Here is an 18,058-nt window from a genome sequence, read left to right on the forward strand (position 1 = left end):
TTAACACATATGCATACATGTGAAGTAAAAAATGGAAAAATATTAACAATTCTTTATGGTTGTTTATTATCCTATTTTTCTAATTTTTTAATGTTTGAAATATTTATAATAAAAATTGGGACCAAAAATTCTCTTAGAAAAATATTCACAGATATCTAGGCTTGCTTTTATGCATTTTGATTTACACCCTTGGGTATTCTGAGTAGAATTTTTATACTATTCTGTCTGATGTAATTTACTGGACTTTATTTTTATGTGTACTTTGGGATTTGGGAGATTATGTTAAAAAGTGTCTTGATGAAAGAAATGTGCAATTATTGCAAATTGAGTATAAACATTATCCTTTAGTGATCTTTCCACATCTATCTTTTCTAATCAGAGTAGGGCTTATAAATTAAACATATCCTTTTAATCTGCTCATGCATTACTACACAGAGTGTGTGTGTGTGTGTGTGTGTGTGTGTGTGTGTGAATGTGTGTGTATTTAAACCCAGTCTGGCATTTTCTTTTGAAACATTGTTATGGCAGAAGATTATTATAGTTATTGATCATGCCTAGAAAGTTGTGAGACTTCATGTAACTTTATAAAAAACATGAAAAACAAAACCGAAGTTTATAGTCCCCCTTGCTCTATCACCAACCAAAACAGAAATTTCCAAGGCAATGCTTCAAGAGACTATCATCACTATTTAAAAAAATTTTTTTTAATTTACAAGATTGTCTAAGCTCCCACAGAAATAAGTTTTTCATTATAGACCTAGGTGATATGGAACATAGTTTGGTGACTGGTCACCCCCTGCATCACAGGACAATCTGATGAGACCAGCCCATCCAAAGTGTGAGATCAAGGATTCAGATTAGAAAGTAAGACATTTTCTTCCACGCCATCATTTCCCAAAGTATGACTCACAGAGCTATAAGTTATTTCTTGAAAAAAAAAATCCTAATAAGTTTTGGAAATTCTGGGTTAAGTAAAGTTAAACTGATTTCTTTACCGTAGGACTTCTGAGAATGTTAAATATACTAATGTACTTTGTCAACCTCCACCATTTCCAAAATGTAGTGCCCACAAAATTCTTTTTATTGTTGGAATTCTATTTCAGAAAACCAGTGTTCTGAGAAAAAAGTCTCAAAGACATTGTTGGAAGATGCTTTTCTGCTTAAAAATTCTCCCACCTCTGACTCTCATCCTCTTCATCGTGAAAAATAGTTACAGCTTATGAAGCATTTGCTATGTGTGAGAGAGGTATTTCACAGATAAGAAAACTGGAAACTGAAGCTCAGAGAGGTTATATATCTGCTCAGTCACACAGCACGAAATGTCAGTTGTTATTCTCACCCAGGTCTGACCCCAAAGTTTATGTTTCTCTCATCTCATCAAATTGACCACTTGGTGGGGGAAAGGTCAATTCTTTAAAGATGAGCTAGAAAATATTTTAACAAATCCAGTCGTAATCTAAAACCCACAATAGACTCTAGTATATACAATCAGCAAGGTCTCTCTGAGGCTGGGATGGAACTTAAGCTACCCATATGATTGGTTCTCTATGCTCTGTCTCAGAGGAGACTCCAGAATTTGCTTTGAAATTTAACCATCTGCATTAACTGTAATTCACCGGAATGGAGAGATAGGCCATCTTCCTCATACTCTGAGCCGTTTCCTCATTGCCTCTGAGCAGAGCTGGCACAAGTCTTTGTATCACAGGCCAAAACCTCCACGTCAGAAAGTAACGAGAGGATTCCCAGAGGACCGAGCAGAGGGTGAGCATAGTGGAAAAATATCAACTCTGCCAGAGCCACTGGCCAAAATCTGGGACTTCATTAAAAAATAATAATCACCTGGGATTATTGTACCATTGCAAAGATCCCCCCGCCCCCTTTGCAGCCCCTGGTGGCTCAGACGGTAAAGAATGTGCCTGCAATGCAGGAGACCTGGGTTCTATCCCTGGAGAATTCCATGGACAGAGGAGCCTGGTGGGGTCACAAAGAGTCAGACATGACTGAGCAACTAACACTTTCACCTTCTTTTCTAACTCCTCTCTCACTTCTGACTCACTGTTCATTCCTACAAGACAGAAAGAAAGAAGAGCTCTCTGAGGTTGCGAAACAGTCCTGAATTTTCTCCATCTCAGCAATCTCCAATAGAAATGCACATATGTATGTAATGTAACCCACATATATTACTTTTAAATTTGCCAGTAGCAACATTTAAAAAGTACAAAGAAACAAGTAAAAAACTAGAAATATTTTATCACTATTCAGATTTCATAAGATTGTAAGTAAGTCGTTCAGTTGTGTCTGACTCTTTGCCACCCCATGAAATAACCCGCCAGGCTCCTCCATCCATGGGATTCTCCAGGCAAGAATACTGGAGTGGGCAGCCATTCCCTCTTCCAGGAGATCTTCCCGACCCAGGAATCAAACCCAGGTCTCCTGCATTGCAGGCAGATTCTTTACTGTCTGAGCCACCAGGGAAGCCCTTTCATAAGACCTATAGTTGACAAAGTAGATTCATATCCAAGTTGTTCCAATCACACTTAAATTTTTTCCAATGACTGACTTGAGCATCAGTTTAAAAGTATATGTGTACGTTGATTCAGATTAAAAGCTTAGTTCTTCAGTCCCACAAGCCACATTTTAAGCTCACTGGCCACATTCGACTGGTGGCTACCCTATTAAGACAGCACAGCTGTGCAAGAGTACTTAATGCGGCCAGCAGTGCCCCCTAAAGGGCATTATGGAAACGTGTGGGAACATTTGCTTTCTTAGCACTGTACTCTCAAGAAAGGAATGACACAGTCAGTGGGTAAGAGGACAGGGACGTGGACATCCTGCAATGTTAAGGGCAGTTCTGCACAGCACAACGCTGTTTCACACCTCAGACTATCACCTGTTTATGATTATCTGAGCCTAGAACCTGTTTGTTGGTTTGTTTTAGTGAAATTGGTAAGCTTGGTTTTAACATACATTTTGGGGGACTGAAATGAACATGGATTAAGAGAAGTTTGTATTTTGTTTTATTCAGAGCTCTACCAAAAACTGTCTACCGTTTTGAAAAACTGCTTCACAGATTGAGATGTTGCTCGTACATCAGACAGCATCTGTAGCTGTGGCTTTTCACAGGGGTCCCAGACATGGGTAAAGCATCTGACGACTTCATGATATCTTCTAGGGAAATCATACCCAAGCATTTGCCATTAAAATACACAGTATTTTATTATCAATTACTTTCCTTTTATTTCTCTTTATATGAGAGCAAAGGTGTTGTATTGGTTTTCGAAGTTATTAATGTATTTGTTGGAGGATTATTTAATCTAGTAACTTCATTCCAGGATAGTAAATGGATGTTATGAAGTAAAGAGTTACGGGAAGATCACTCATTGTGCCTGATGGGTTGAGAATCATTGCTCAGGGAAGGAGCGTGGCTGGCTCAAGCCGATGAAGACTGCCACCTGCAGGAAGGAGAGGGAACTGAAACTGCATCCCAAAGCGCATTTGCAAACTTCCTTGTTCTGTGCTTAGTCGCTTGAAAGAAAGTGAAACTGAAGTCGTGTCCAACTCTTTGCGACCCCATGGACTGTAGCCCGCCAGGCTCCTCTGTTCATGGGGATTCTCCAGGCAAGAATACTGGAGTGGGTTGCCATGCCCTCCTTCAAGGGATCTTCCCAACCCAGGGATCCAACCCAGGTCTCCCTCATTGCAGGGCGGATTCTTTACCATCTGAGCTCCCTGAGTTGCCTCAGTTAAACAACTGCATTCTTGGCACCTCCCAAGTCCAAAGTCTTGTGCTGGAAGACACTCACACTGCTACATCAGCGACGTGAACAACCACGGCTCTTCTCTCAAGGAGTTCACAGTCTGGGGTGGGAAAGCACGTGGGTGTGGGGAAGGGGGATCAGTTCATCTGGGCACAGATAATTAGCTGGTCAGAGACACCATCCCCCCACCGCCATCCCCCATCCACTTCAAACCTTTCTGTTAACAACTTGTCCAGGTTAGTTGATGTGGGAAAATATAAGAAAGAGTGCTAAGTTTTCTGCACATGTATTTCATATTTTTTCCAAATTTATATCAACTTAGAAAAACATACACAAGTGACACATGAATACAGCCTTTTAGAGGATAAATATTTTAAATTTGAAAGGAATAAAGAAGAAAATTAATGGTTTCCTTCACTCTACCTAAAAAGTTACCTAAAAAGTAACTGTTACTAATACACCTGGAATATGCCCTTCCCAATATTTTATGCATTTATATACACGTGCATGCCACCCAGGTGGCGTAGTGGTAAACAATCCTCCTGCGGATGCAGAAAACACAGGAGACGGGGGTTCAATCCCAGGGTAGGGAAGATCCCCTGGAGGAGGAAATGGCAACCCACTCCAATGTTCTCACCTGGAAAACTCCATGGACAGAGGAGCCTGGCAGGCTACAGTGATGAGGTCACAAAGAGTCGGACACAACTGAGCATGCATGCATGCACATACATGTATCTGCAGATACAAATCAATGGTTTTGTTTTTTAAGCACAAGTGAAGTTATACATACAGATATGCATATGTATACAGATATAATTTCATTTATGTTTAAATATATTAATTTTTCTGAATTTAAAAATATAATATGGAGATCTTTCCATATCAATACAGATAGAGTTCCCCTGCATTGATTTTGTGACTCCATACTAACTCACTGTAAAAACATTAATTCATTCTTCAACAAATATTTATTAACCACATACTATTTGTTTGAAATTATTCTAGGTGCTAAGGATGTAAGAGTAAACAACAAAAGCAAAAAGAAAGGCAAAAAATCCTTGTCTTCATGGAGCTTACATTCCAATGGAGAGAAAGAAACAGTATACTTAATAAATGAGTTAATAATATATTACATATGAAAAAGCAATAATTGCTATGAAAAAATAGAACAGGATAAAGAAGATTGGGAATCCTAAACTGAGAGTGGGGAGAATTGCAATTAGAAACAGGGTGGATATAGCAGGCCTCAGTGGGAAGTAGGCTTAAGTAGATGAGAAAGGGAGCTATGAGAACATTGTGGGAAAGTTTTCCAGGCAGCAGGAACAGCCTGTACAAAGGTCCTGAGGTAGGAATGTGATTAATAGGCTCAAGAAACTGCAAGGATGCTGCTGCAGCTGGGTAGGGCAAAAGTGGAAGCAGGAAGACCAGGTTGAAGGTGACTGGAAATATCTACAAAAGATGATAATAGTTTAAGATCAGGGTGGTAGCAGGTAATGAGAACTTGCTACATTCTGCATATATTTTGAAGGTAGAGTCAACAGAATTTACTGAAGGTATTCACATGGGAGTGAGAGAGAGAAAAAAGGAATCAGAGATGATTTATCCTAAGCATGTGGAGGTACTCTGCTGCACTAACTGTGCTATACCACAGGCAATGGAAACTGCTCCTTTTAAACTAACATTTAGGGTATTTCTGGGCTTTCTCTATTATAAATGATCTTTCAAAGATTATTCTCTCACATGTACCTTTATGCACATCCAATTGGGTTTCCCAGTGAACAGCTTCACTCTTCTCTCATCTTTGAAATGAACTTATCTAACCTGATCTACCAGGGAAGACAATAGTGTGCTCGGGACATGCAAAGGAATCAGTGTATGAAGTCAAATTCAATGTGAAGAAAAGGTTTCTCTTCTCTTTTATACTTTCCCTTCTTGCATCATTCCATCCCCCAATTAATACTGTGCATGATAAAACCACATAACAGCTCATTTTTTTGAGCACTTGAGTGCCAGGCACAGTTGACTAGCATTATCTCCTTTTTACACTAATTACACTATGGGGCTTCCCTCATAGCTCAGTTGGTAAAGAATCTGCCTGCAATGCAGGAGACCGCAGTTCGATTCCTGGGTCGGGAAGATCTGCTGGAGAAGGGATAGGTTACCCACTACAGTATTCTTGGGCTTCCCTTGTGACTTAGCTGGTAAAGAATCCGCCTGCAGTTCAGGAGACCTGGATTTGATCCCTGGGTTGGGAAGATTCCCTGGAGAAGGGAAAGGCCACCCACTCCAGTATTCTGGCCTGGAGAATTCCATGGACTATACAGTCCATGGGGTTGCAAAGATTCGGACACGACTGAGCAACTTTCACTTCACTTCATACTAATGACCACACTATGAAATAAACGTTTATGTCCAAAAAAAAAAAAAAATTATATAGATAAGAAATAAAATAAGACCTTGTAGGGGACAAACGCACACACATATAACTGCTGGAACTTGCACTTGAACCTGGCCGTGGAGCTCACATCCTCAGCAACTGCACTGCGCAGCATCTAGTATAAATAAACTTCTCCCTTTTCCCTGTGATTCTTCTTCCCCAGGACAAAATACCTTGGATTCCATTTACAGTAAGGATTATGTCTGGCCCCCTAAAAGGCCGTGTGGGGTGATGCAAAGGGCACAGGCTCTGGAATTAGCTCCTTCTGACTGTGTGATCTTGGGTGAACGGTTTAATCCCACCCCTACCCCACTAAATCTCAGAGAAGTAGGTCAGGACCCTGAGAAAACAAAACAAAGTATGGCTAATTTCCTATGGGGACTTGTGAATAGAAAAACCTCTTAAAGCTTTTAGATCCAAGTGTCGTGTTTGTGGCTAAAAATAGGCAGTGAAGTCCAGAGTCTCTACTGGAGAAATTTAGATCATTCTCTCCACTTCCTATGGTCCCCCTGCTACAGATAAGTTTCCTTGGAAACACAGCATCCTTCGTATCTCCTTTCTTCAAGACCTACTCTCTATCCTATGTTAGCTGCCACCAAAGTCATAAAAAGATTTCAGGGCTGGTGGACAAGTGGTTAAGAATTGGCCTGCCAATGTAGGGGACACGAGTTCAATTCCTAGTTCGAGAAGATCCCATAGGCTGCAGAGCAACTAAGCCTGTGCACCACTACTGAGCCCTGAGAGCCCTAGAGCTCGTGAGCCACAACAAGAGAAGCCGCCGCAACGATGAGTAAGTGGCCCCTGCTGGCAGCAACAAGAGAAAGCCCACACAGCAACAAACACCCAGATCTGTCCAAAAAAAAAAAAAAAACTCATCTACTGACTCAAATCCCAACTCAATCCACAGGACTGCTGTGGAACTCAAACAAGCCCTAAGCCCTCTCTGAGCCTGTTTTCCTATCTCTGAAATCATCAGTAACCCAAATAAACTCTAAATTCTCTCTCAGAACGAACATCCTACAGCTCTATCTCCAGTGGCGATGGGAAGGAAGAGAGTGATGGATAAGGTGAACACAAAGAATCTTGCCTCCTACCTATATTTATTGATTTGTCAGAGGCCACAATTGATTGTCTTCCTCTGGAGCAGATGCTCAAGTGCTATTCATGCAGCAAAAGCCATTTTTTGCCTGAGGAAACAAAATGTTCTGGGAAATTTCACAAAAATTGATCTTAAATTGTCTAAAGAGCCACAAATTCACATCAAGCAGGGCATTCCATGAAGCCTGAGGCCCCAAATGTTGTCTGTAAGTACTTCCTCCCCACCCCACGCCCCGCCCGCCGTGAAAATTTTACAGCACTTCAGAGATGTGTCCTAGGCTGCCTGGTTTACCCATCAGCTGTGTGCGAAAGGCTGAGGAGCAGTGGTGACTAAAGGTGAGGTAGCTCTGACTACCTCCAAATGCAGGCAGCTGATTCTATGTGAACACAGGTCTCTGGCCAGAGGCGCACTGAGTGCTGAACACAGAGCTCTGAGAGTCACATCACCAGACCGAAACCCTCAGCCCAGGGCCCCTCCATCCCACCCCAGACCAGACTCCCAGGAACACACACCCTTGCCCCGCCTGTACCCCACACCAGCCAACCATCACCATGGAGGAAACCTGGGGCGACAGAAAAGGACCCAGAGGAGGGGCTGGGACCCTGGGCTCCTGTCCCAAAGACTGGTGAATCCTGACTCTAGAAATGTCCTTTTCTGGGCCTTAATTGCCCAGTTACTTGCCCATTGCCAGTATCTGGATGTGAACTTGTTCACTCTGACAATCTACAACTCCCTGGTGTGAAGAAGCCCCATCTGTCTCCCAAGGAGCTATGCTGCCTTCTGCAGTCTCTACGAGGCTCGGAGACCTACACTATTTGTCTGTCCTGCACAATTTCCCAGACCCACTTTTGGGAGTCTCTCTTCCCCTGCTCCACGCAGTCCTCAAGGAGGCAAAAGACCCCACCACCCTGGCCCCAGTGATTGGTTCAGGACCAGGCAGGTGAACTTGGGATAAATCAGATGCTTGCCTGATGCTTCTGTTACCTATTGCTCAAGGCCACGCTGCCCTGAAGCATAATGGCCTTAAGCGACAGCCACTTTATTCTCCCTAAAGATTCTGTGGCTGGAACTGCAGTCATCTGGAGGCTGGCCTGGGCCGGACCACCTGGCACCCTCACTGCACCCAGCAGGCTCACTCACACTGGCTGTTGGTGCTGTGTGGCTGCTGAAGACTCTGCTGGAGCTGTGGACTGGAGGGAACACCTGGTGTCTCCATGCGGCGTGAACTTTTTAGGGCACGTCAGTTGGGTTCCAAGAAGGAACATTCCAAGTAGGCAAGTCTCAATTAATTTATCAAGCCTCTGTTTACCTCACACTTGCAAAAATCCCATCAGTCAAAACATGTCACATGTCCAAGCTCAGAGTCACTGAAGGGTGGCCCCACACAGCAGTGTGAGTACCAGAAAACCTGGTTCTTTAGGGGTCACTGACTTACCAATAAATTTCCTATTGTAATGATGCTGACTTGAGTTGCTCTCACTTATTGCCAAAATATTCATGACTGATAGACAGTCAAAAGATTTGAATCCAAGTCTTATCTTTACTACATGCAGTTAAAAAGTTAACTGACCTGAGATGCAGTTTTTCATCCTTAAAACAGAGACAATATCCAGTTCAGAATGCCATTATAAAAAGTAAATAAGATGAAAATCCCCAGACATTTGAAAAATCCTAATATTCTGTACACATAGATGTCCAATACAAATAGGACATTTCATACACGATGATGATAAAGGTGATGATACAGCAAGGGAAACAAAGTTTAAATCATTTAGTTTGTAATTCATTCATTTCACAAACAGTCCTTAGATATCTACTATGTGTACAACACTATTATAACTGGCTAGCTATACAGTGGGAGGAGATGTCCAAGCCCCCAAAGAATTTAGGGTCCAATAGAAGAAAAGTGAATATATATACCTATTAATGACTATATGTATGTATATATACATGAATATAATAGATATATTATATATGCTTTTATATATTTTTATTTATATATATATATGCTTCCCAGGTAACTCAGTGGTAAAGAATCTGCCTGCCAATGCAGAAGACACAGGAAGATCCTCTGGAAGAGGAAATGGCAACCCGACTCCAGTATTCTTGCCTGGAAAATCCCATGGATAGCTGAGCCTGGCTGTCTACAGTCTATGGGATCACAAACAGTCAGACATGACTGAGCAACTGACTATATATATATATATTCATTAACCTAAAGCTAAAAAAATGCTGCCACACAAGAGGAATAAATCTTTCTATGGAATAAATCATTCTAAGTTGAATGGTGGGGGATGAGGGGGAAGAATGAGGACCTCTCAGAAAATATGGTACTTAATCTGGGCTATGAATAATGTGTTGGCTTTTATACATATAGAGGAGGCAAAAGGCATTCAGAAGAGTGGGCAGCAAAAGAAGAAAGCACTTGGTAAGAAAAAGTAGGCGCTTGGTAAGAAAAAGATAGACAAATGATAAATGGTGTTCCAAGGATAGCACAGAATCCAGTGTTTCTGCCATAAAGGGAAGATGGGTGGGAACAGTGAGATATAAAACTGGAGGAATATACAGGGACCATGTTATGAAAAGCCTTGAATGCCGGCCCTAGGATTTCAGCATTTAATAGGGAATCAGTGAGGAACCTAGAGAATAATAATGGCAAGATCAAAACCATGTTTTGCAAAGATCAATCTGGTGATAAAGAGAGATGAACTGATACTTCCCTTTATAGAAGCAGTCCTCCACCTGCCTTGGTCTATGGAGTATTGGGGGGCCTGATACACCTACTCTCTCATTCTGCTCTAAGCTGGGCAGATGAGTCAGCTTGACCAATGAGACCATTTCATCCCAGTAGCTGGTTCAGGGAGAGGTTTCTGATTAGAGCTAGGTCAGCTGAAGTGTATGGTCACCGAGAATAAAACTAACAGGGAAGAGAAAAGACAACAGACAAAGGAAATGAGTGATGAATGGTTTCATTTGAGCTCCTGGACAAAGCTGCCTGAAAGTAATGTACCCCTGAATTTCCATCACGTTGGAAGTGACCCAATCACATTGCATTTGAACTGGTTTTCTCTTGTAATGAAGTGACTCCAGACTTCATACAGTCAGGCACTATGTGAAATATGTTTAAGTGCCTACTGTGTGTTAGACACTCTTCTAGACACTGGAAAAAGAGTGGGGGAGGGGGAACAGCCAAATATTCCTGTCCTCATGGAATGTATATTCTAAAGTGAACAAGGACGGTAGCTCAAAGGGGATTAGAACAATAACTGGGGAGGGGCAGGATCCCAGAGGGCTTAATATAATTTTGTTTAGTTATTTTTGGCTGTGCTGGGTCTTCGTTGCTGCACGTGCGCTTTCTCTAGTTGTGGTGAGTGGGCTACTCTCTAGCTGCGGTGCATGAGTTCCTCATTGAAGTGGCTTCTCTTGTTGAGGAGCATAGGCTCTAGAGCGTGTGGGCTCAGTAGTTGTGGCTCTCAAGCTTAGTTGCTCCAGCATGTGGGATCTTCCCAAACCAGGGACTGAACCGGTGTCCCCTGCACTACAAGACTCTTAACCACTGGACCACCAGGGAAGCTGAGCGTTTAATAGGCCATTTTGAGGATTAAACCTTTGTTCTGAGGACAGGAAGCCACTGGGGAGTTTTGAGTGGAGGAGAAGCATGCACTTATGCTGATTTCAAAGGCCCACTCTGGCTATACATTGAGTTTGAAGAAGAAGGTCACAAGAGAAAGCCCATGGAATCAAGAGAGAGAGGCTGGTGGCTAGGTCCATGGTGGCAGCCATGATGGTGGTAAGACATGATCAACATCAGAATCAGTGTCAGGGAGGCTCCATCGTTTTCCCTCACCTCAAAGGACAGAGTTTTTATTAACAGATGTTGGGGAAGGCCGAGAGAGGAGCAAGAACAGGAGTGAAGGTCAGGCATTTGTTGTCATCAAGTTAAACTTGAGTTGCCTGTTAGACTTCTAGGTGGCCAAATATTTGGGTCTCAACTCCAGAGGGAGTATCTGGACTGGATTACACACCTGCACTGACCTCAGAGAAAGATCAAGGGAAAGATGCTCTGACTGCCTTATCTATCCTCTGTTGTTCCTCCTCCTGCTTGTAACTGTAGTTGCCTGACAAGGCAGTGAGCTCAAATGTGCTTTCCTCTAGTCTCAGGGGATGTTCTGTATTCTAACAATCCTATTCAAGGAGACTTTTCTTCTTAAGTTGTTCAAGTGAAAATTTCAACTCTAGGTAGGAATCCAAGAACTTAGGAATGACCGTGTGCAAAAAAACAAAAGCACACTCACTCAGGTTCCCATCGGGAACCACCACGTTTCCTACCTGAGAAGTCTCAGGGGACCTGGAATTCCTGAGCCGCACACAAGGAGGAGCAAGACAGACACCAAGAGCAATGCCAGGGTGCTGGTGGGTGGGGGCAGAGGTGGTGCCCCGCACGGTTCCGGGGCTCATTAGCTGGTGAAGGCTGAAACACTCTAAAGCTTAAAATAGGAACAATGAATATGGAGGGAATCTTTTAAATGTTAATAGAAGCGGTATTAAGGAAGAAAATTGAACCTATTGTTTGGCAAACAGCTGGCTCTGCGGAAGCAAATTCAGTGTGTATTTCTGAGGGTTCCTTTCAAAATATGCTTAATTATAATAAGCAAAAACTCCAGGGAGGCGCACCCTGGGGAAAAGACTGTGGGACTGGGAATCAGAAGATCTAGCTCCCAACTCAATGGCAAATCACTGACTTCTGAATGGCATTTTCTAAAATGCAGATTCTAACTGCTATACAGCACAGGGAGCTCAGCTCAGTGCTCTGTGATTCAGATCCCAGCTTGTCATTCACCGGCTGGGTGACTGGGAACAAATTACTCACCCTCTCTGTGCTCAGTTTCCTCACTGGCAAAATGAGGATTATGATGTTAGCGTCTAACCTTATCAAGAGGGTGAGCAAGAAGATTAAGTGGTCTTTGATACATGAAACACTTAGCACACAATAAGCACTTAATAATTATCAGTACTTATTACCAACATGTGTAAGTCTCATAACACAGCCAGAAGGTGTGTACTCATTATTACTTGCCATGTTACGGCTGTTAAATGAAAGTGACAGGTAACTTATCTAAGATCACATGTGAATGTGTGTGCAGTCACTTCAGTCATGTCCGACTCTGTGATCCAGTGAACTGTAGCCCGCCAGACTCCTCTGTCTAGGGATTCTCCAGGCAAGAATACTGGAATGGGTAGCCATTTCCTTCTCCAGGGAAGGTTCTCTACCCAGGGATTGAACTCAAGTCTCCAGCATTGCAGGCGGATTCCTTTTTTTTTTTTTACTTTACAATATTGTATTGGTTTTGCCATACATCAACGTGAATCCGCCATGGGTGTACACATGTTCCCCATCCTGAACCCCCCTCCCACCTCCTTCCCCATACCATCCCTCTGGGTCATCTCAGTGCACCAGCCCCAAGCATTCCATATCCTGCATCGAACCTGGACTGGCGATTAGTTTCTTATATGATGCAGGCGGATTCTTTACCATCTGAGCCATCAGGAAAGCCCCATCTAAGATCACACTGATGGTTAAATAATAAGTACCACTAGTAAGTAGTAAAGAATGTGGACATGTTCATTCTTTATATATTTAATGTTGGAGAGACCTTTTGGTTTCTCGCTGATGTTGAGCTCACTTCACAGCTCCCCCACCACCCTGTTCTGCTCCTCAGCTAAGCTGCAGTGAACTTTCATTCCCCAGGCAGCTGCTCCCACCGAACATCCATTTTTCACCCCCACGTCACATGTTTAGAGAAGTCTTTCCTGCCCTTCAACCTAAAGCAGTCCCTACCACTCCCATCCCAGTACCTGCCGATAACTCGACACTGTCTTATTTTCTTTACTGACCTTACTCATGATTTTGCTCATTTGGTTGTTGTCTATCTCTTCCCAACAGAATTTCAGCCCCTTGAGGGCAAGGACTTCGACTGACTTCCTTACACTCAATCCACATGGCCTCGAATAGCACCCAGCACATAGCAGATGCTCAATAAATGAAAGCTGAGTGAGTGACAGTCCCTCTTGGTCTGAGCCTTCAGACTCAGCCTCATTTCACTTCTCCTATAAATTCTTCTCAATTAGTCTTTTTTCTTAGATCTGCCAACAAATGACCAAGGAGTTGAAATGAATGGCCCTGTTCCCTTTACTGCCCCCCATTAATTCCTCTCTCTCACACATTTACAAGACTAACAGGTCAGGATGATCAGACGTGATTTTCTCCTCTCCCTGAGGCTGGCACTAAATTGTGAGGATTAACGAGATTCCCATCGCTCTCACTCATTCTAAGTGTCATGCTGAGGCTGAACCAATATTGGGACTCATATAGTACATCGAGTTCATCTTGTTCCTATGCTGTTGTCCCTGCAAGCAGAGTTTCTGTCAAGTTTGTTTTAATAACAGGGTTCCAGAGGGAAAATGCCAACTGAATTCATTACTAAAATAAATTGAAACTACATAAGCAGGCTGGAGGGGAAGAGGCATCTAAGAAACTTTATCTTCTCAAACTCGGGAGCTGGTCATAAATTGACAATCAGTAAAACACATGCCACCTCTCCTTGGGAAATAAGTTCTTTTGACTGGCACCCCCAGACCACAGCTTGACCTTTGTGAATCTAAATTACTCTCTCCACTAACCATGCAAAGAGAATCTAGTTGCTCGGAGATTTTCTTTTTCCTTCTTTTCAAGAATTCCCCACTGCCCTAAAAATAATGTAAGTATAAATAACGACATAATACTATAGCAACTCTATAGTATCTGCTGTTGCAACGTCTAGGATACTGTGTCGCCAATTAACTGCAGTGCCCACATGCACTCTGAAGGCGGAGATAACACAAAACATGTAAATCACCTCATTATAAATTGTGATACGTGCTATGGCTGAGGCCGAGGGACCTGCTTTAGATAAAGCAGATAAGATTTAAGGTAAGATTGAAAGGATAAGAAGGCCAGCCATGTGAAGTGTGGGTGCGTGAGTGTGTACACGTGGGCACACACGTGTCCATCAACAGTCACATCACTGCTCTGTGGATGAGGAGATCGAGGCTCTGGGAGGTTACATTTCCTGCCCGAGTTTACTCACTCATTAAAAGACAAGGTTTGGAAACCCATCTAGTCTAACCCCAAGTAACACACTCTTTCCACAGTTCTGCCCTTTTCTTGCATAAACCAGAGAAGATAAAGGACCTACACTTAATTGGGGGAAAAGGTTAAGTTCCTTTCCCTGTACATTGTGGTGATGGCTGAGCAAGACTGAGCAAGTCTGCCGGGGCAGCTGTTTGGGGAAGATTTTATCTCAACCACAGAGGGGAGGTAAGAGAAGCGAAAATGAAAGGAAGACAAGATGGCCAATAAAATTGATAGCTGGAGAAAAAGTGGCTGACAAGGGCCCAAGGAAGTACATAGAAGATAAAACACAGGAAGAACTGAATTGAGACCAAGAGAGAATGGAGCGAAGCCCCCGTTCATTCCTCCTCTGGGTGGGTGTGCTTACTCGCTTCAGCCAAGTTTGAGACCCCATGGACTGTAGCCAACCAGGCTTTTCTCTCCATGGGATTATCTAGGCAAGAATACTGGAGTGGCTTGCCATGCCCTCCTCCAGGGGATCTTCCCGACCCAGGGATCAAACCCGTATCTCTTACATCTCTTGCATTGGCAGGCGGACTCTACCACTGAGCCAGCTGGGAAGCCTCCTCTGTGGGCAGTGCTTAGACACTGGCTGAATTTTCAAGTCCATTGCTGATTCCCCCGAAGGTCCCACAGCTAAATGACTTTTTCCCACGCTCTTCCTTATTTATCAAAAAGTGTGTATTTATTGAGTGTGTTCTTCTTTTTAATTTTATTTTCTTTTTGGCTGCACTGAGTGGTTTGCACAATCTTAGTTTCCCAACTAGAAATTGAACCCAGGAGCCTGGCAGTGGAAGCAGAGTCCTAACCATCATTGGGCCACTGGGGAATTCCCTATGCAGTGTATTCTATTTTGGGGGGGGGCAGGTGGTGTGCAACGGGTCATGTGGGATCCCACCCTCACCCCCTGCGGTGGAAGCATGGAATCTTAACCACTAAATCACCAGGGAAGTCCCTGCTGAGTACACTCTAATATTAGATAGTGATGATCCAAAGATGAATGAAGTGGTCAGTGACTGGTCTTGTCTAAAACAGGGTTCATCTCGGACTCCCCAAGACAGCCAGCAAGCATTCAAGCCAGAGGCCCTGTGAGTTCCACCCATGAATGCCCCTCTGTCCCAGTTAGGTGCCACCTCTGAAAGTGTGCAGGTGGATCACATCGTTTTACCCACCTGCCCTCAGGGCCTAGTGAGGGACACAGTTAAGACCCAGTGGATGGTTACAACCCAGTCAGCCAAGAGCTGTGGGAGACAGAAGTGCAGGAGTCCACAGAACCAGAATCAGGGAGTCTTATCCCTGAGCAGCAGTCAGGAAGGCTTCCGGTGTGAAATGTCCCTTCTCTCCTTCCTTCAACAAATAATTAGAGAGCCTCTGGTATGTGCCAGACACTGCTCTAGGTGATGAACATAAATTCCTGTCCTTATGGAGCTGGGATTCCCAAGTGGCGCTAATGGTAAGGAATTCACCTGCCAAGGCAGGAGATGTAAGAGATGAGGCTTCGATCTTTGAGTTGGGAAGATCCCCTAGAGGAGAGCATTGCCATCCACTCTAGTATTCCTGCCTGGAGAATCCCATGGACAGAGGAGCCTGGCAGGCTACAGTCAATAGTGTCGCACAGAGTCAGACACGACTGAAGAGACTTAGCACTCATGGAGCTAATATCCAAAAGCAGTAGGAGACAAGAAACAAATAACCAGCAGACACATCATTTAAATAATTTAATAGATGGTGTTAGGTGTTGTGAAGAACACAAAGCAAAGTGGAGTGAAGGACAGTGACAGGTCGGCAGGGAAGCTACGCTGGATGTGGTTGACAGCAAGAGCACTGGAGAAGAGCCCTAAGTGTCCAGAGGAGCCAGCCATGTGGACATCTGGAGGAAGACGCTTTTAGGTGGAGGCAGTGGAAAGGCCTAAGGAGGGCAGACTTCCCTGGTGGCTGAGTGGTTAAGAATTCACCTGCCATTGCAGGGGACATGGGTTCAGTCCCTGGTCTGAGGAGATCCCACATGCCATGGAGCAGCTAAGCCCGTGCCCCACAACTACTGAGCCCATGTGCCCTACAGCCCCTGATCTGAAACAAGAGAGCAGCCGCTTCAGTGAGAAGCCCAAACACTGCAACAGAGTAGCCCCCAGCTCGCTGCAACTAGAGAAAGCCTGCACACAGCAACGAAAACCCAGCACAACCAAAAAATAAATTTAAAAAGAAAGAAAGGCCTAAAGTGGGGATAAGTGTGCCCTAGTCAGGAAAATGCAGGACAGCCACTGTGACCAAAGTCATCAAAGGCAGAGAGGAGGGACCAGAGATGAGATGGGAGATACAAGCAGTACTGATTCCCAAGATCCTGGTGTGGCTGTGGGATTTTATTTCCAGGGCAGTGGGAAGTCATTGAAAGACTAAGAAAGATATTGATATGCTCTGGCTTACATTAAAAGGTAACTCTAGTCAAATGGTTTTTAAACACAAGGAACTGTGCGTGCCTACTCAGTCACTTCTGTAGTGTCCAACCCCTTTGCTACTCTTTAGACTATAGCCCACCAGGCTCCTCTGTCCCTGGGATTTTCCAGGCAAGCATAGTGGAGTAGGTTGCCATGCCCTTCTCCAGGGGATCTTCCCAACCAAGGAATTGAACCCAGGACCCCTGAATTGCAGGCAGACTCTTTACTGCTGAGCCCCAGGGGAAGCCTCACATGGACTGTGAGCATTTTTTAAATGAACTTTTATTTTGGAATAATTTTAGGTTCTTGGAAAAGCTAAAAAAATGGTAATGGTACACAGACTTCCTATACCCTTCACCCAGCCTCTCCTGTTGCTCACATCTTACATAACCATGGTGTACGCAGCATAAGGAAAACACCAACAAACGATAGATTACCATAGCACTAAACTACAGACTTCATCTGGATTTCACCAGTCTTTTCACTAATATCGTTTTTCTCTCCCAGGATCCAACTCAGGATAGTGCCATGCTTTTAGGCCTACCCTCTTTTAAATAGTCTATCTTTGAGGAAATACTCAAGTCACCTAGAATCCGCTTCTCTGGATTGTAACTGAAAGTCTGGACATATAAGAGAGGTGAAGTGGACTCAGGCAGGCAACCTCTGGAGGCTACTTCAGTCCTCTAGTCAAGAGATGTTGGTGCCTATCCAAAAAAAGGGGACGGGGAGTCAGTTGAGTTGATACAGTCACATCTCTTGCTATCACTTCATAGAATAAAGGTAATTTTAACGTCCCCAAATTAAGAAGAAGATAGTCTCAGAATAGACAGTCTTCTAAATTTAGCTCCATGCTGAAGCTGAAGCTCCGATACTTTGGACACCTGATGTGAAGAGCCAACTCATTGGAAAAGACCCTGATGCTGGGAAAGATTGAGGGCAGGAGGAGAAGGGGGCAACAGAGGATGAGATGGTTGCATAGCATCACCAACTTAATAGACCAATACAATAGAATTTGAGCAAACTCCAGGAGATAGTGAAGGACAGGGAAGTCTGGTATGCTGCAGTCCATGGGGTCACAAAGTCAGACACAGTGTAGCAACTGAACAACAACAACCAAAGCTAAAGAATCTGCCTGTAATGTAAGAGACCCACGTTCAA

Source organism: Bison bison, unplaced genomic scaffold, assembly GCF_000754665.1.
Source record: "Bison bison bison isolate TAMUID 2011002044 unplaced genomic scaffold, Bison_UMD1.0 scf7180017864291, whole genome shotgun sequence".
Lineage (NCBI taxonomy): Eukaryota > Metazoa > Chordata > Mammalia > Artiodactyla > Bovidae > Bison > Bison bison.